This window comes from Oncorhynchus clarkii, chromosome 22, assembly GCF_045791955.1.
Source record: "Oncorhynchus clarkii lewisi isolate Uvic-CL-2024 chromosome 22, UVic_Ocla_1.0, whole genome shotgun sequence".
Classification (NCBI taxonomy): Eukaryota; Metazoa; Chordata; class Actinopteri; order Salmoniformes; family Salmonidae; genus Oncorhynchus; species Oncorhynchus clarkii.
The window spans coordinates 44,752,962-44,770,664 of NC_092168.1; the positions used below are offsets into that span (position 1 = coordinate 44,752,962).

The 17,703-nt window shown below is 41.5% G+C and overlaps 1 protein-coding gene across 1 annotated transcript in view; it reads right to left on the reverse strand.

The window, feature by feature from the left end:
* LOC139380334 (oxysterol-binding protein-related protein 6-like) overlaps positions 1–14,195 on the reverse strand; it is a 70,128-nt gene extending 55,933 nt beyond the window's left edge. The window contains exon 1 of the mRNA XM_071122949.1: positions 13,959–14,195. The gene's annotated coding sequence lies outside the window, so the exon portion shown is untranslated. The remainder of the gene's footprint in view (positions 1–13,958) is intronic.
* Positions 14,196–17,703: the final 3,508 nt, after the last annotated feature.

The following is a 17,703-nucleotide window of genomic DNA, read 5'->3' on the forward strand; positions in this document are numbered from 1 at the left end:
AAGGAGAGGCGGACCAAAACGCAGCGTGGTGGTTATTCATGGTTCTTTAATATAGACACTATACATGAATAAATTAACAAAACAAGAAATGTGACAACCAAAACAGCCCTATCTGGTGCAAACACAGAGACAGGAACAATCACTCACAAAAACCCAACACCAAACAGGCTACCTAAATATGGTTCCCAATCAGAGACAATGACTAACACCTGCCTCTGATTGAGAACCATATCAGGCCAAACATAGAAATAGACAAACTAGACATGTAACATACAATGCCCACTCAGATCACACCCTGACCAAACAAAACATAGAAACATACAAAGCAAACTATGGTCAGGGTGTGACAGTTATGAGTAACATCCCATAACGGTTGAGAATGTGATGGATATTAATGATGTCGGTAACATCCCATAACGGTTGAGAATGTGATGGATATTAGTGATGTCAGTAACATCCATTACGGTTGTGGATGTGATTAATATTAATGATGCCAGTAACATCCATTACTGTTGTGGATGTGATTAATATTAATGATGTCAGTAACATCCCATAATGGTTGATGATGTGATGGATATTAATGTATCATATCTTAGCGTCAGAATCTTGTACATTCACCACATTCTGAGTTCTTATTCTGAGATGTATTATTCAGTCTTTTATAAAAGCAATTATGGATCATCTTAAACATGTGTTCTAGCTAAAGCTTATCTTGGAAAATATATGCTGAAATAGGGCTGGGCGATAAATTAATATCAATAATTATCGAGTTAATTACTTCCCTCAGTAACGATATAAAAACATTTAGATTCATTTTCGATAATGTCGATATAGAATAATTAGGGCCAACCGTCCATTTCACCTGTGACGCAGCAGGAACGTGCAGAGAAGTGACAATATGCACGTGGAGATGTACACGCCCACTAAAAACCACTTAGTACCTCGAGTGATGGAGTAGCCACTATTAACCATGGAAAATGAGCGATTTTAGGCTAAAACAGTGGCGGTGATAGCCATGGAGAAGGAGCAGCTTCCAACAAAGAAATGATTGATAAAAAGGGTTAAACTGTTTCAGTAATTTGAAAGTGGTTTGGCCTTTTGAAGTCCGACAAAGAGCAGAACAATATTCGGTGCAAATTGTGCCGTAGACGGGTGACTACGAAGTCTGGTAATACGACAAACCTTTTTCAACATCTGAAGCAAAATCACTCTTTGGAACATACAGGAAGTTTGAGTTTGAGCCACGGTATCTATAAACGCCCCTCAAGCACCAGACAATCTAGGGATGTTTGCCCAAAGCAGTTAACACTGACAGTGTTTATGCCCTACAAGCTGACATCGAAAAGACAAAGACAACACAAATGCTAGTATGCATTGCATTACTAAGGACATGCTACCAATTAGCACAGTCGAAAAGGAAGGTTTCAAGAGGCTTATCATTTTAATTGACCCCAGGTACGTGCTCCCTGGCCGCAAATATGGAACAATTTTCCTTAAAGTATAATTTTATATGTAGCTCACAATTGTAAAAAATGTAACCTTTATTTAACTAGGCAAGTCAGTTAAGAACAACTTCTTATTTACAATGAGGGCCTATCGGGGAACAGTGGGTTAAACCACCTTGTTCAGGGGAACAGTGGGTTAAACCACCTTGTTCAGGGGAACAGTGGGTTAAACTACCTTGTTCAGGGGTAGGACAGATTTTTACCTTGTCAGCTTGGGGATTAGATCGAGCATTCTTTTGGTTACTGGCCCAACGCTCTAACCTAGTGGTTTGTTCAGGCATTCTTGGGTCTGAAGAAGACATGCACTTTTTAAACATTATTTGATTAATATTGTGATAATTATCGTTCTCGAATTAAAAAATATATAGATATCGTGATCATTTTTTTGCCATATCGCCCAGTCATATGCTGCAATGCATTTCATAAATCCCAGCAACTGTTCAAACAATAACCAAACAACATTGTAGCCACATACAGTGCATTCAGAAAGTATTCAGACCCTTTCACCTTTTTCCACATTTTGTTACATTACCGCCTTATCCTAAAATTGATTAAATAGTTAGTTTTTTTCTAATCAATCTACACACAATACCCCATAATGACAAAGCAAAAAAAACTTTTTCGAAATGTTTTGCAAATTAATAATAATAAAAAAAACTGAAATATATAATTTACATAAGTATTCAGGCCCTTTTACTCAATACTTTGTTGAAGCACCTTTTGCAGCGACTACAGCCTCAAGTCTTCTTGGGTATGACGCTACAAGCTTTGGCACACCTGTATTTGGGGGAGTTTCTCCCGTTCTTCTCAGCAGATCCTCTCAAGTTCTGTCGGGTTGGATACATCTATTTTTAGGTCTCTCCAGAGATGTTCGATCAGGGTTCAAGTCCGGGCTCTGGCTGGGCCACTCAAGAACATTCTGAGACTTGTCGAGAAGCCACTCCTGCGTTGTTTTGGCTGTGTGCTTAGGGTTGTTGTCCTGTTGGAAGGTGAACCTTCACTCCAGTCGGAGGTCCTGAGTGCTGCAGAAATGTTTTGGTACTCTTCCCTCAGATCTGTGCATCGACACAATAGTCTCGGAGCTCTACAAACAATTCCTTCGACCTCATGGCTTGGTTTTTGCTCTGACGTGCACTGTCAACAGCGGGACTTTATATAGACAGGTGTGTGTCTTTCCAAAACATGTCAGAGGACTCCAATCAAGTTGTAGAAATATCTCAAGGATGATCAATGGAAACAGGATGCACCTGAGCTCCATTTCAAGTCTCAGTGCAAAGAGTCTGAATACTTATGTAGAGTTGGCCGCCAGGCCAAACTGAGCAATTGGGGAAGAAGGGCCTTGGTCAGGGAGGTGACCAATAACCTGATGGTTACTCTGACAGAGCTTCAGAGATCCTCTGTGTAAATAGGAGAAACTTCCAGAAGGACAACCATCTCTGAAGCACTCCACCAAATCAGGCCTTTATGGTAGAGTTGAGGCACTCAACCTCAACTCTGTCCTACCAACCTCAACTCTGTCCAATCAACCTCTACCCTGTCCTATCAACCTCTACCCTGTCCTATCAACCTCTACCCTGTCCTATCAACCTCTACCCTGTCCTATCAACCTCTACCCTGTCCTATCAACCTCTACCCTGTCCTATCAACCTCTACCCTGTCCTATCAACCTCTACCCTGTCCTATCAACCTCTACCCTGTCCTATCAAACTTGGTGAATAAGTAAACTATGAACAACATCTGCACAATCGTAGGTTTGCAGAAATGCAAGGTGGAAATGGATTACTAAATTACTAAATTCAACAATGGTGCGCAACACGCAGCTTAGCGGTTAGAGACTTGAGCCAGTAACCGAAAGATCTCTCTCCGACACGGTGGAAAATCTGTAGATTTGAGCTAGGCACTTAACCCTTAATGCTACTGCAAGTCACTCTGGATAAGAGAGTCTGCAGCTAAATGACTAAAATGTCAATGTAATACCACGCAGTATATCATCTCTGATATTTTATTAGCCATGTGAATGTGTAATAAATAAAAAAAACACCAATGCCACGGATCCTGTAAGGTATCCTTTTGCCTTGAGGACCTTCTGATAAACATAAAGGCATAATGGAGAACACTAAGCCAATGACCTCAACACTCTTCCTTATTCTTTCCAAATAGGCTATACTACCAAATGTTCACTGTTGTAAAACTACCCCCACGAGCTCTTAAACACCATTACATGGTGTCAACAACATATTGTTGAACGTCTATGAACACACATACATCACATTGATGAGAAGTGAGCCATGAAGTCCCATGTACTGAAAACTGAGTGCATGGAGGAGAGAGACAACAGAGAACGTAAAACGGCATTAATACCATCGTTTCAGAGTGGGTGGAGGACAGTAGTAACGTGAGTGTTGTCTGGTAGGTTGCCAGGACTGCAGTAGATTGAACTGCATTGCCACTTATGGGCATACGCAGGACCATATCTGAATTGTGAATCACGTAATTTTATGTTATTTTTCATGTTTGAGCAATAAAAAAAATGGTAGCATAAAAGTTAAGGAAAATGTTACATTTGTCAAATCCCTACACGAAACCTCAACCCTTTCCTATCAACCTCAACCCTTTCCTATCAACCTCAACCCTGTCCTATCAACCTCAACCCTTTCCTATCAACCTCAACCCTTCCTATCAACCTCAACCCTGTCCTATCAACCTCAACCCTGTCCTAGCAACCTCAACTCTGTCCTAGCAACCTCAACTCTGTCCTAGCAACCTCAACTCTGTCCTAGCAACCTCAATCTGTCCTATCAACCTCAACCCTGTCCTATCAACCTCAACTCTGTCCTATCAACCTCAACCCTGTCCTATCAACCTCAACCCTTTCCTATCAACATCAACTCTGTCCTATCAACCTCAATCTGTCCTATCAACCTCAACCCTGTCCTATCAACCTCAACTCTGTCCTATCAACCTCAACCCTTTCCTATCAACCTCAACTCTGTCCTATCAACCTCAACTCTGTCATATCAACCTCAACTCTGTCATATCAACCTCAACTCTGTCCTATCAACCACGAACATTAATCCTCAACTCTGTCCTATCAACCATGCACATGAAACTTCAACTCTGTCCTATCAACCTCAACTCTGTCCTATCAACCTCAACTCTGTCCTATCAACTTCAACTCTGTCCTATCAACCTCAACTCTGTCCTATCAACCTCAACTCTGTCCTATCAACCTCAACTCTGTCCTATCAACCATGCACATGCAACTTCAACTCTGTCCTATCAACCTCAAGCCTCTCCTATCAACCTCAACTCTGTCCTATCAACCTCAACTCTGTCCTATCAACCTCACACATGAAACCTCAACTCTGTCCTATCAACCTCGCACATGAAACCTCAACTCTGTCCTATCAACCACGCATATAAATCCTCAACTCTGTCCTATCAACCTCAACTCTGTCTCATCAACCTCAACTCTGTCCTCTCAACCGCAACTCTGTCCTATCAACCATGCACATGCAACTTCAACTCTGTCCTATCAACCTCAAGCCTCTCCTATCAACCTCAACTCTGTCCTATCAACCTCAACTCTGTCCTATCAACCTCACACATGAAACCTCAACTCTGTCCTATCAACCTCGCACATGAAAAACTTTGTCCTATCAACCACGCATATGAATCCTTTGTCCTATCAACCTCAACTCTGTCCTATCAACCTCAACTCTGTCCTATCAACCTCAACTCTGTCCTATCAACCATGCACATGCAACTTCAACTCTTTCCTATCAACCTCAACACTGTCCTATCAACCTCAACCCTGTCCTATCAACCTCAACCCTGTCCTATCAACCTCGCACATGAAACCTCAACTCTGTGCTATCAACCACGCCCATGAAACCTCAGCTCTGTCCTATCAACCTGATAAAATAATGCATTTGTTGAAAGATAATGATAAAATAATTCCACTCTGAAACCTTATAATTGTATGAAATTGATTAGAATCATAAAATTATAATCTGATGACGTGTGTAGTTTTAGTCAGAATTAGATTAAACAATGTATTTGTATAGTGGAAAAACAAAGACTGTCTCAGCAAGGCGTAGCTTAGGATTTGAACTTGTATGTGTGTGCCGAAGAAAAAAAACGAGAACAATTAACTTCTTTGATATAGGGGGCGCTCTTTTAATTTTGGGATAAAAAAACGTTCCCGTTTTAAGCGCGATATTTTGTCACGAAAAGATGCTCGACTATGCATATAATTGACAGCTTTGGAAAGAAAACACTCTGACGTTTCCGAATCTGCAAAGATATTATCTGTGAGTGCCACAGAACTGATGCTACAGGCGAAACCAAGATGAAATTTCAAACCGGAAATGCCCCAGATTTTGAAGGCGCTGTTTTCCAATGTCTCCTTATATGGCTGTGAATGCGCAAGGAATGAGCTTACACTTTCTGTCGTTTCCCCAAGGTGTCTGCAGCATTGTGACGTATTTGTAGGCATATCATTGGAAGATTGACCATAAAAGACTACATTTACCAGGTGGTCGCTTGGTGTCCTCCATTGCAATTATTGTGTAATCTCCACCTGCGTGTATTTTTCCATTTTCTTCAGAGGAGAAACCCAACTGCCAGGAATGACTTATCATCGAATAGATATGTGAAAAACACCTTGGGGATTGATTCTAAACAACGTTTGCCATGTTTCTGTCGATATTATGGAGTTAATTTGGAAAATAGTTTGGTGTTGTAATGACTGAATTTTCGGGTTTTTTTCTTAGCCAAACGTGATGAACAAAACGATTTCTCCTACACAAATAATATTTTTGGAAAAACTGAACATTTGCTATCTAACTGAGAGTCTCCTCATTGAAAACATCCGAAGTTCTTCAAAGGTAAATTATTTTATTTGAATGCTTTTCTTGTTTTTGTGAAAATGTTACCTGCTGAATGCTAGGCTTAATGCTATGCTAGCTATCAATACTCTTACACAAATGCTTGTGTAGCTATGGTTGAAAAGCATATTTTGAAAATCTGAGATGACAGTGTTGTTAACAAAAGGCTAAGCTTGTGAGCCAATATATTTATTTCATTTCATTTGCGATTTTCATGAATAGTTAACGTTGTGTTATGGTAATGAGCTTGAGGCTATGATTGCGCTCCCGGATACGGGATTGCTCGACGCTAGAGGTTAAACTGTGTTTGGACCGACCTGGCTAGGCCTCTGAGGAACCTATGAGAGCATAGGGAGTACTTCTCAAGGTCTCCCTAATCTCGGGGGAATGGAGCTGTCGGCTGGGTAGTGATACACAGTGGTGAGAACTATGGAGAAGGATAAAACTCACCTACTGTTTGTGTGTATCTATGTGCGTAGGATACCTACTGTTTGTGTGGAAGTATGTGCACAGCTATAAAATGGATGTCTTTGTATAATGGACTTCAGAACGTTCTGGTGAATAAACTGTACTATCTTTTTGCATAAGCTGAATCTTTGACTAATTATTATTAAACCCGTGGTCTTACAGACCGGGGATTGGTCAGAGCTATTGATTGTGAGCTATTATCATTGGGGTTGAAAATTCTCGTGACACAACCTCAACGCTGTCCTATCAACCTCTACTCTGTCTTATCTTATCATGATTTCACCAGCCAGCAAAGCTCAAGAATGTTAGATGGTTTTTGTTTTCCTTCCAGAATCCAGTTTGGATTCAAACCATCCACTTGGAGACGTGTCAATAACGGTCTCTGTGAGTGGCTATGGCAGGGAATTCAGCAGGATACACTGTAGCATTGTTTTGTATGGAAGAGGATGACACAATATGGATTCAACAGTATGAGGTTTCACACCGCTATACACTATCAAGGGAGAGAATTTCATTGTGTAATTAAAATAAATCTGAATTAGAGCCATCTGTGCAGACATCTGTTTCTTGACTTATCATGGTTCATTAAATTGAACTCTGGAGCCAGTCCAGCCCGCCTGCAGACAGTAAAGCAGGAGCACTGAGTAAACAACACTAATCATTAGACAAGAGGGTGATAGAAAGACTAAACATTCGTTATTAGTGTTCAGCTCAGTGAAATACTAAATCATAGTCCTCGCCACAAAGACTGGGACTGTTGAACAGCTTCTATCACCAGACCATCAGACTGTTGAACAGCTTCTATCACCAGACCATCAGACTGTTGAACAGGTTCTATCACCATCAGACTGTTGAACAGCTTCTATCACCATCAGACTGTTGAACAGCTTCTATCACCATCAGACTGTTGAACAGCTTCTATCACCAGACCATCAGACTGTTGAACAGCTTCTATTACCAGACCATCAGACTGTTGAACAGCTTCTATCACCAGGCCATCAGACTGTTGAACAGCTTCTATTATCAGGCCATCAGACTGTTGAACAGCTTCTATTACCAGACCATCAGACTGTTGAACAGCTTCTATTACCAGACCATCAGACTGTTGAACAGCTTCTATCACCATCAGACTGTTGAACAGCTTCTATCACCATCAGACTGTTGAACAGCTTCTATTACCAGACCATCAGACTGTTGAACAGCTTCTATTACCATCAGACTGTTGAACAGCCTTCTATCACCATCAGACTGAACAGCTTCTATCACCAGACCATCAGAACAGCTTCTATCACCATCAGACTGTTGAACAGCTTCTATCACCAGGCCATCAGCTTCTATATCACCATCAGACTGTTGAACAGCTTCTATCACCATCAGACTGTTGAACAGCTTCTATCACTGTTGAACAGCTTCTATCACCATCAGACTGTTGAACAGCTTCTATCACCATCAGACTGTTCTATTACCATCAACAGCCTCTATCACCATCAGACTGTTGAACAGCTTCTATCACCATCAGACTGTTGAACAGCTTCTATCACCATCAGACTGTTGAACAGATTCTATCACCATCAGACCGTTGAACAGCTTCTATCACCATCAGACTGTTGAACAGATTCTATCACCATCAGACTGTTGAACAGCTTCTATCATCAGACCATCAGACTGTTGAACAGCTTCTATAACCATCAGACTGTTGAACAGCTTCTATCACCAGACCATCAGACTGTTGAACAGCTTCTATCACCAGACCATCAGACTGTTGAACAGCTTCTATTACCATCAGACTGTTGAACAGATTCTATCACCATCAGACTGTTGAACAGCTTCTATCACCAGACCATCAGACTGTTGAACAGCTTCTATCACCAAATATTTACGATGGGGTTGAGATCTGGAGACTGGCTAGGCCACTCCAGGACCTTGAAATGCTTCTTACGAAGCCACTCCTTCGTTGCCCAGGCGATGTGTTTGGGATCATTGTCATGCTGAAAGACCCAGCCACGTTTCATCTTCAATGCCCTTGCTGATGGAAGGAGGTTTTCACTCAACGATACATGGCCCCATTCATTCTTTCCTTTACACGGATCAGTCGTCCTGGTTCCTTTGCAGAAAAACAGCCCCAAAGCATGATGTTTCCACCCCCATGCTTCACAGTAGGTATGGTGTTCTTTGGATGCAACTCAGCATTCTTTGTCCTCCAAACACGACGAGTTGAGTTTTTACCAAAAAGTTATATTTTCGTTTCATCTGACCATATGACATTCTCCCAATCTTCTTCTGGATCATCCAAATGCTCTCTAGCAAACTTCAGACGGGCCTGGACATGTACTGGCTTAAGCAGGGGGACACGTCTGGCACTGCAGGATTTGAGTCCCTGGCGGCGTAGTGTGTTACTGATGGTAGGCTTTGTTACTTTGGTCCCAGCTCTCTGCAGGTCATTCACTAGGTACCCCCGTGTGGTTCTGGGATTTTTGCTCACTGTTCTTGTGATCATTTTGACCCCACGGGGTGAGATCTTGCGTGGAGCCCCAGATCGAGGGAGATTATCAGTGGTCTTGTATGTCTTCCATTTCCTAATAATTGCTCCCACAGTTGATTTCTTCAAACCAAGCTGCTTACCTATTTCAGATTCAGTCTTCCCAGCCTGGTGCAGGTCTACAATTTTGTTTCTGGTGTCCTTTGACAGCTCTTTGGTCTTGGCCATAGTGGAGTTTGGAGTGTGACTGTTTAAGGTTGTGGACAGGTGTCTTTTATACTGATAACAAGTTCAAACAGGTGCCATTAATACAGGTAACGAGTGGAGGACAGAGGAGCCTCTTAAAGAAGAAGTTACAGGTCTGTGAGAGCCAGAAATCTTGCTTGTTTGTTGGTGACCAAATACTTATTTTCCACCATTATTTGCAAATAAATTCATAAAAAAATCATACAATGTGATTTTCTGGATTTTTTTTCTAATTTTGTCTGTTATAGTTGAAGTGTACCTATGATGAAAATTACAGGCCTCTCTCATCTTTTTAAGTGGGAGAACTTGCACAATTGGTGGCTGACTAAATGCTTTTTTGCCCCACTGTATATACTGAAGATAAATATTAAAACGCAACATGTAAAGTGTTGGTCCCATGTTTCATAAGCAGGCAAGTACAATCATATTTACATATCACTTTATCTATGTGGGGTAAGGGGGTGCTATTGTTTATTTTGTTTAGATGAGGCATATGCCAGGTTCATGTACAATAACACCTAGTCAGTCATCAATATCACAGTGTTATTGACCAGACTGTCAGTCATCATTATCACAGTGTTATTGACCAGACTGTCAGTCATCATTATCAGTGTTATTGACCAGACTGTCAGTCATCATTATCAGTGTTATTGACCAGACTGTCAGTCATCATTGTCAGTGTTACTGACCAGACTGTCAGTCATCATTATCACAGTGTTATTGACCAGACTGTCAGTCATCATTATCAGTGTTATTGACCAGACTGTCAGTCATCATTATTGACCAGACTGTCAGTCATCATTGTCAGTGTTACTGACCAGACTGTCAGTCATCATTATCACAGTGTTATTGACCAAACTGTCAGTCATCATTGTCAGTGTTATTGACCAGACTGTCAGTCATCATTATCAGTGTTATTGACCAGACTGTCAGTCATCATTATCAGTGTTATTGACCAGACTGTCAGTCATCATTATCACAGTGTTATTGACCAGACTGTCAGTCATCATTGTCAGTGTTATTGACCAGACTGTCAGTCATCATTATCAGTGTTATTGACCAGACTGTCAGTCATCATTATCAGTGTTATTGACCAGACTGTCAGTCATCATTATCAGTGTTATTGACCAGACTGTCAGTCATCATTGTCAGTGTTATTGACCAGACTGTCAGTCATCATTGTCAGTGTTACTGACCAGACTGTCAGTCATCATTGTCAGTGTTACTGACCAGACTGTCAGTCATCATTATCACAGTGTTATTGACCAGACTGTCAGTCATCATTATCACAGTGCTATTGACCAGACTGTCCGTCATCATTGTCAGTGTTACTGACCAGACTGTCAGTCATCATTATCACAGTGTTATTGACCAGACTGTCAGTCATCATTATCACAGTGTTACTGACCAGACTGTCAGTCATCATTATCAGTGTTACTGACCAGACTGTCAGTCATCATTATCACAGTGTTAGTGACCAGACTGTCAGTCATCATTATCACAGTGTTAGTGACCAGACTGTCAGTCATCATTATCACAGTGTTATTGACCAGACTGTCAGTCATCATTATCACAGTGTTATTGACCAGACTGTCAGTCATCATTATCAGTGTTATTGACCAGACTGTCAGTCATCATTATCAGTGTTATTGACCAGACTGTCAGTCATCATTATCAGTGTTATTGACCAGACTGTCAGTCATCATTGTCAGTGTTACTGACCAGACTGTCAGTCATCATTATCACAGTGTTATTGACCAGACTGTCAGTCATCATTGTCAGTGTTATTGACCAGACTGTCAGTCATCATTATCAGTGTTATTGACCAGACTGTCAGTCATCATTATCAGTGTTATTGACCAGACTGTCAGTCATCATTATCAGTGTTATTGACCAGACTGTCAGTCATCATTATCAGTGTTATTGACCAGACTGTCAGTCATCATTATCACAGTGTTATTGACCAGACTGTCAGTCATCATTGTCAGTGTTATTGACCAGACTGTCAGTCATCATTATCAGTGTTATTGACCAGACTGTCAGTCATCATTATCAGTGTTATTGACCAGACTGTCAGTCATCATTATCAGTGTTACAGTGTTATTGACCAGACTGTCAGTCATCATTATCAGTGTTACTGACCAGACTGTCAGTCATCATTATCACAGTGTTAGTGACCAGACTGTCAGTCATCATTATCACAGTGTTAGTGACCAGACTGTCAGTCATCATTATCACAGTGTTATTGACCAGACTGTCAGTCATCATTATGACAGTGTTAGTGACCAGACTGTCAGTCATCATTATCAGTGTTAGTGACCAGACTGTCAGTCATCATTATCACAGTGTTAGTGATGGTCTGCTGCTCCAAGGGTGCTGCTGATCACCATTTCTGTTCCATAATTAAGCAGGTGGAAAACAGACCCATGTAGATCACATTACAGGAAGAGAACACAGGGGCTTCATTCCTATCAGGGAACAACTACTGCGTGATATTAACAGGTAATAAGCGCACAGTGATTGGTTGACTGGGAGGGGTGAAGAAGGTGAGATGAACTGAACTACTGGCAATGAGGTTAATACAGATGAGATTCCATTTCATATTGTATCACTTTCATATGTGATGACATTAGTATAGCATCCGCTTCCACCGGCACATTTTAACACCGGCACATTTTAACACCGGCACATTGTAACACCGGCACATTGTAACACCGGCACATGAGCAAACAGTCTTCCAATACTCACTCAGTTGGACAATAGAACTTAAAGGTAGTTCATTGGGAAGGCAATCATGTGACGTGGATGTGCATTGTGACTAGGCCTATACCAGCAGTCTGATTTGACAGTGAAAGGCCTGTGGAGCTAAAGGTAGTTCATTGTGAAGGTGTACTACAATAAAACAATACAAAAAAATTACTTTTGCACCCTGAATATTGTATTTACAATAGTAGAATGGCCTGAACATTTCATTAACGTGCAGTCTCGTTAAACCTGACGTTAAACAGGGTCCTTCAGAAGCACAGGCTCTCAGCTAACTACTATAATTGACTAATTAAAAAACAGCTCAAGGGTTCCAATTGTGTCACAATTTTTTTTATGAAACAAGTCATCAGAAAGATGAAAAGGTCTCTGTGTTTAATAAGAGAGCTGGTCTAGGATCAGTTTTGCCTTCTAAATCACATGAATGAGAAGGGGGACCTGACACTTGACCATCATGAAATGAAATTAAATGACACCTTGAGCAGGTCTCCTCTCCTCAGTCTCCGAAAAATGAAAATCAATGACTAGTGCTGCCAAAGCTTAATCTGTTCAGGGATGTGAATGCCTACACACAGTTCTGACACACACACTTATCCCACCAGACATGCCACCAGGGTTATTTTCATAGTCACCAAATCCAGAACAAATTCAAGAAAGCGTACAGTATTATATAGAGCCCTAATTGCATGGAACTTCCTTCCATCTCATATTGCTCAAATAAACAGCAAACCTATTATTTGTAAACAGATAAAGCAACACCTCGCGGCACAACGCCTCTCCCCTATTGGACCTAGATAGTTTGTCTGTATGCATTGATATGTAGGCTACATGTGCCTTTGAAAAAAAAAATTTAGTTCTGTATTTGAGCTGTTCTTGTCTATTGATGTTCTGTATTATGTCATTCCCTACTATGTTTCATGTTCTATGTGTGGAATCCCAGGAAGAGTAGCTGCTGCTTTTGCAACAGCTAATGGGGATCCTAATAAAATACCAAATACCATGTAGTGACAGGCAGAAAATTACAACATTGTGATTGTGAAGCCCTCCCTCCAGGCAATGCCCTTTTGGTTAATTCAAGTCTGTGTTTAAACCTCACTGCAATGTCATATTCTGACCTTCGTTGTATCTGGCTAAATTCCCTTATGGGATGGATTCTCATGCAGAATATCGTTGTAGGCTACTGCTCAGTGGGAAAAGGTTTTGTACACAGTGCATGACAATCACATGTGAGAAGGTATATAGTGACAGCGTGATGATGCAAGTTGTGTACGTCACTCACCAACTCATTTCTTCCTCATATAGACTACTTCACTTAATCGAAAGATAGTTTGACATTGTACAACTAAGACAACCATTTGAAATGAAGACATGAAATCATTGTAGTCCATTTGGCACTAGCAAATGCAGCAGAATTACTGTCATCGGTTTCTCAGGTAGGCATTGGTCAGGTGGGGCATAAACAGAAGTAGCCTTCCCTAGTGTCTGAGGATGCCTTGTTAACACTTGACTGGAAAGGCTTTTCTAGAAACAATTTGACTTAAATTACAAAGCGCAAGGCCGCAATTCACATAAAGTACAGTTTGACCAAGTATGGAAAACATAGCTTACCGAGGTTTTATTGTACTGACCATGTCATTGCATTTTTTTGGCGCAGGAAATAAAATGAGACGACTTCCCTATTCAACTGAAAAACCCGCGCCCTTCTTCAAGACAGATGATAGCTAGAAGGTTCCGCGTTGAAACCCCTTGTGCATATAATAGATGATATAAAAGGTTTTGAACATAAGCAATGAAAAGTTTTAAAAAATAAGAAAAAGTACTGTATATATCCGTTTTCTTGAATACAGTGAGACGGATGCTCAATGCTCCTCCCTGCAGCAAGGATGAGTTTTGGAGGGAAGAAATGACCGGACTGGATCCGCACGCGAGATGGACCAATGGCGCTTTCGCAAACCCAGGCACTGGATTTCTGTCAGCGCAGTAAAACAAGTCACGACAAGACTGCTAAAGACATTTCCAAAATGAGAATAATTGGGGTTAGAAAGCTTGTACTAAATTCAAGCCTACTTGAAACGCAGGGACTTTTTATTTTTTAGATTAGTCTCTTTATGGAAACAAACATAGTGAAACACAGTTTCACGTCAAACGTTATATTTTAGTGATGCTGGCTTAGAACATCTGATGTTCGTTATTATAGGTCCCTGTATGTGACGGTACTATAAGTTCTACTCTAGCCAATGAAGTCTAGCGCATATGTAGAGTGACCAATAACTGCAAATGGATGCAGCAGTGGGATAACTGTTAGAAGCGTTCCCATGTTCGTACTGGGGTTTGTGACGGAGGCATTTTACGATTGGGGAAATAGTCTTGTATAATAGCATAGTACGGCCTCTGCCAAAAAGGTCTGGATCCTCATGACACAGGTGGTACCGTTTACACTATGGTTTCTGGTTTGAGCTAGAATCTGTGCTCCATTAAACAGTGGTGGTGGTGAAGGGGGGGGGGGGGGGGTTAAACTGAACTCACAATTGGTAAAAATGTAGAATTTCCATTTGTCCAGGATGAATGAGTCACTTCATTCCACCTCTCTCGTTGTGGAAGAGGATTAAGCAATGCAGCAGTCTCTCCCAAGAATTAGACTGCCATCTTGTGGTTGTACTGTTAACCAAAGCCCTCAACTAGGCAAATGCAATTCTGTGGAATTTGTGATAAGCAAGTTTTATAGCCTGAACATATAAAAGTTTGTTTAGTGCCTACTCAATCACTTTTTATAGCTACTGTTTACAGGCCTCCTGGGCCATATACAGCGTTCCTCATTGAGTTCCCTGAATTCCTATCGGCCCTTGTAGTCATATCAGATAATATTACAATTTTTGGTGACTTTAATATTCACCTGGAAAAGTCCACAGACCCACTCCAAAAGGCTTTCGGAACAATCATCGACTCAGTGGGTTTTGTCCAACATGTCTCTGGACCTAATCACTGCCACAGTCATACTCTGGACCTAGTTTTGTCCCATGGAATAAATGTTGTGGATCTTAATGTTTTTCCTCATAATCCTGGACAATCGGACCACCATTTTATTATGTTTGCAATTGCAACAAATAATCTGCTCAGACCCCAACCAAGGAGCATCAAAAGTCGTGCTATAAATTCACAGACAACACAAAGATTCCTTGATGCCCTTCCAGACTCCCTTTGTCTACCCAAGAACGTCAGAGGACAAAAATCCGTTAACCACCTAACTGAGGAACTCAATTTAACCTTGCGCAATACCCTAGAAGCAGTTGCACCCCTAAAAACTAAAAACATTTCTCATAAAAAACTAACTCCCTGGTACACAGAAAATACCCGAGCTCTGAAGCAAGCTTCCAGAAAAATGGAACGGAAATGGCGCCACACCAAACTGTAAGTCTTCCGACTAGCTTGGAAAGACAGTCCCGTGCAGTATGGAAGAGCCCTTACTGCTGCTCGATCATCCTATTTTTGCAACTTAATTGAGGAAAATAAGAACAATCCGAAATGTCTTTTTGATACTGTCGCAAAGCTAACTAAAAAGCAGTATTCCCCAAGAGAGGATGGCTTTCACTTCAGCAGTAATAAATTCATGAACTTCTTTTGAGGAAAATATCATGATTATTAGAAAGCACATTACGGACTCCTTTTTAAATCTGCGTATTCCTTCAAAGCTCAGTTGTCCTGAGTCTGCACAACTCTGCCAGGACCTAGGATCAAGAGAGACACTCAAGTGTTTTAGTACTATATCTCTTGATACAATGATGAAAATAATCATGGCATCTAAACCTTCAAGCTGCATACTGGACCCTATTCCAACTAAACTACTGAAAGAGCTGCTTCCTGTACTTGGCCCTCCTATGTTAAACATAATAAACGGCTCTCTATCCACCGGATGTGTACCAAACTCACTAAAAGTGGCAGTAATAAAGCCTCTCTTGAAAAAGCCAAACCTTGACCCAGAAAATATCAAAAAAACTATTGGCCTAAATAGACCCCATCATAGCACTGAGACTGCACTTGTGAAGGTGGTAAATTACCTTTTAATGGCATCAGACCGAGGCTTTGCATCTGTCTTCGTGCTCCTAGACCTTAGTGCTGCTTTTGATACCATCGGTCACCACATTCTTTTGGAGAGATTGGAAACGCAAATTGGTCTTCACGGACAAGTTCTGGCCTGGTTTAGATCTTATCTGTTGGAAAGATATCAGTTTGTCTCTGTGAATGGTTTGTCCTCTGACAAATCAACTGTACATTTCGGTGTTCCTCAAGGTTCCGTTTTAGGACCACTATTGTTTTCACTATATATTTTACCTCTTGGGGATGTCATTCGAAAACATAATGTTAACTTTCACTGCTATGCGGACGACACACAGCTGTACATTTCAATTAAACATGGTGAAGCCCCAAAATTGCCCTCCCTAGAAGCCTGTGTTTCAGACATTAGAAACTAACCTAACCTACCTACAACCTAACCTAACCAACAAAGCATTACATGGGCTTGCTCCTACCTATCTCTCTGATTTGGTCCTGCCGTACATACCTACACGTACGCTACGGTCACAAGATGCAGGCCTCCTAATTGTCCCTAGAATTTCTAAGCAAACAGCTGGAGGCAGGGCTTTTTCCTATAGTTTCATTTTTATGGAATGGTCTGCCTACCCATGTGAGAGACGCAAATTCGGTCTCAACCTTTAAGTCTTTAATGAAGACTCACCTCTTCAGTGGGTCATATGATTGAGTGTAGTCTGGCCCAGGTGTGAAGGTGAATGGAAAGGCTCTGGAGCAACGAACCGCCCTTGCTGTCTTTGCCTGGCCGGTTCCCCTCTTTCCACTGGGATTCTCTGCCTCTAACCCTATTACAGGGGCTGAGTGGCTTACTGGTGCTCTTTCATGCCGTCCCTAGGAGGGGTGCGTCACTTGAGTGGGTTGAGTCACTGATGTGATCTTCCTGTCTGGGTTGGCGCCCCCCCTTGGGTTGTGCCGTGGCAAAGATCTTTGTGGGCTATACTCGGCCTTGTCTCAGGATGGTAAGTTGGTGGTTGAAGGTATCCCTCTCATGGTGTGGGGGCTGTGCTTTGGCAAAGTGGGTGGGGTTATATCCTTCCTGTTTGGCCCTGTCCAGGGGTATCATCGGATGGGGCCACAGTGTCTCCTGACCCCTCCTGTCTCAGCCTCCAGTAGTTTATGTGTCGGGGGGCTAGGGTCAGTTTGTTATATCTGGAGTACTTCTCCTGTCTTATCCGGTGTCCTGTGTGAATTTAAGTATGCTCTCTCTAATTCTCTTTCTTTCCTTCTCTCTCTGAGGACCTGAGCCCTAGGACCATACCTCAGGACT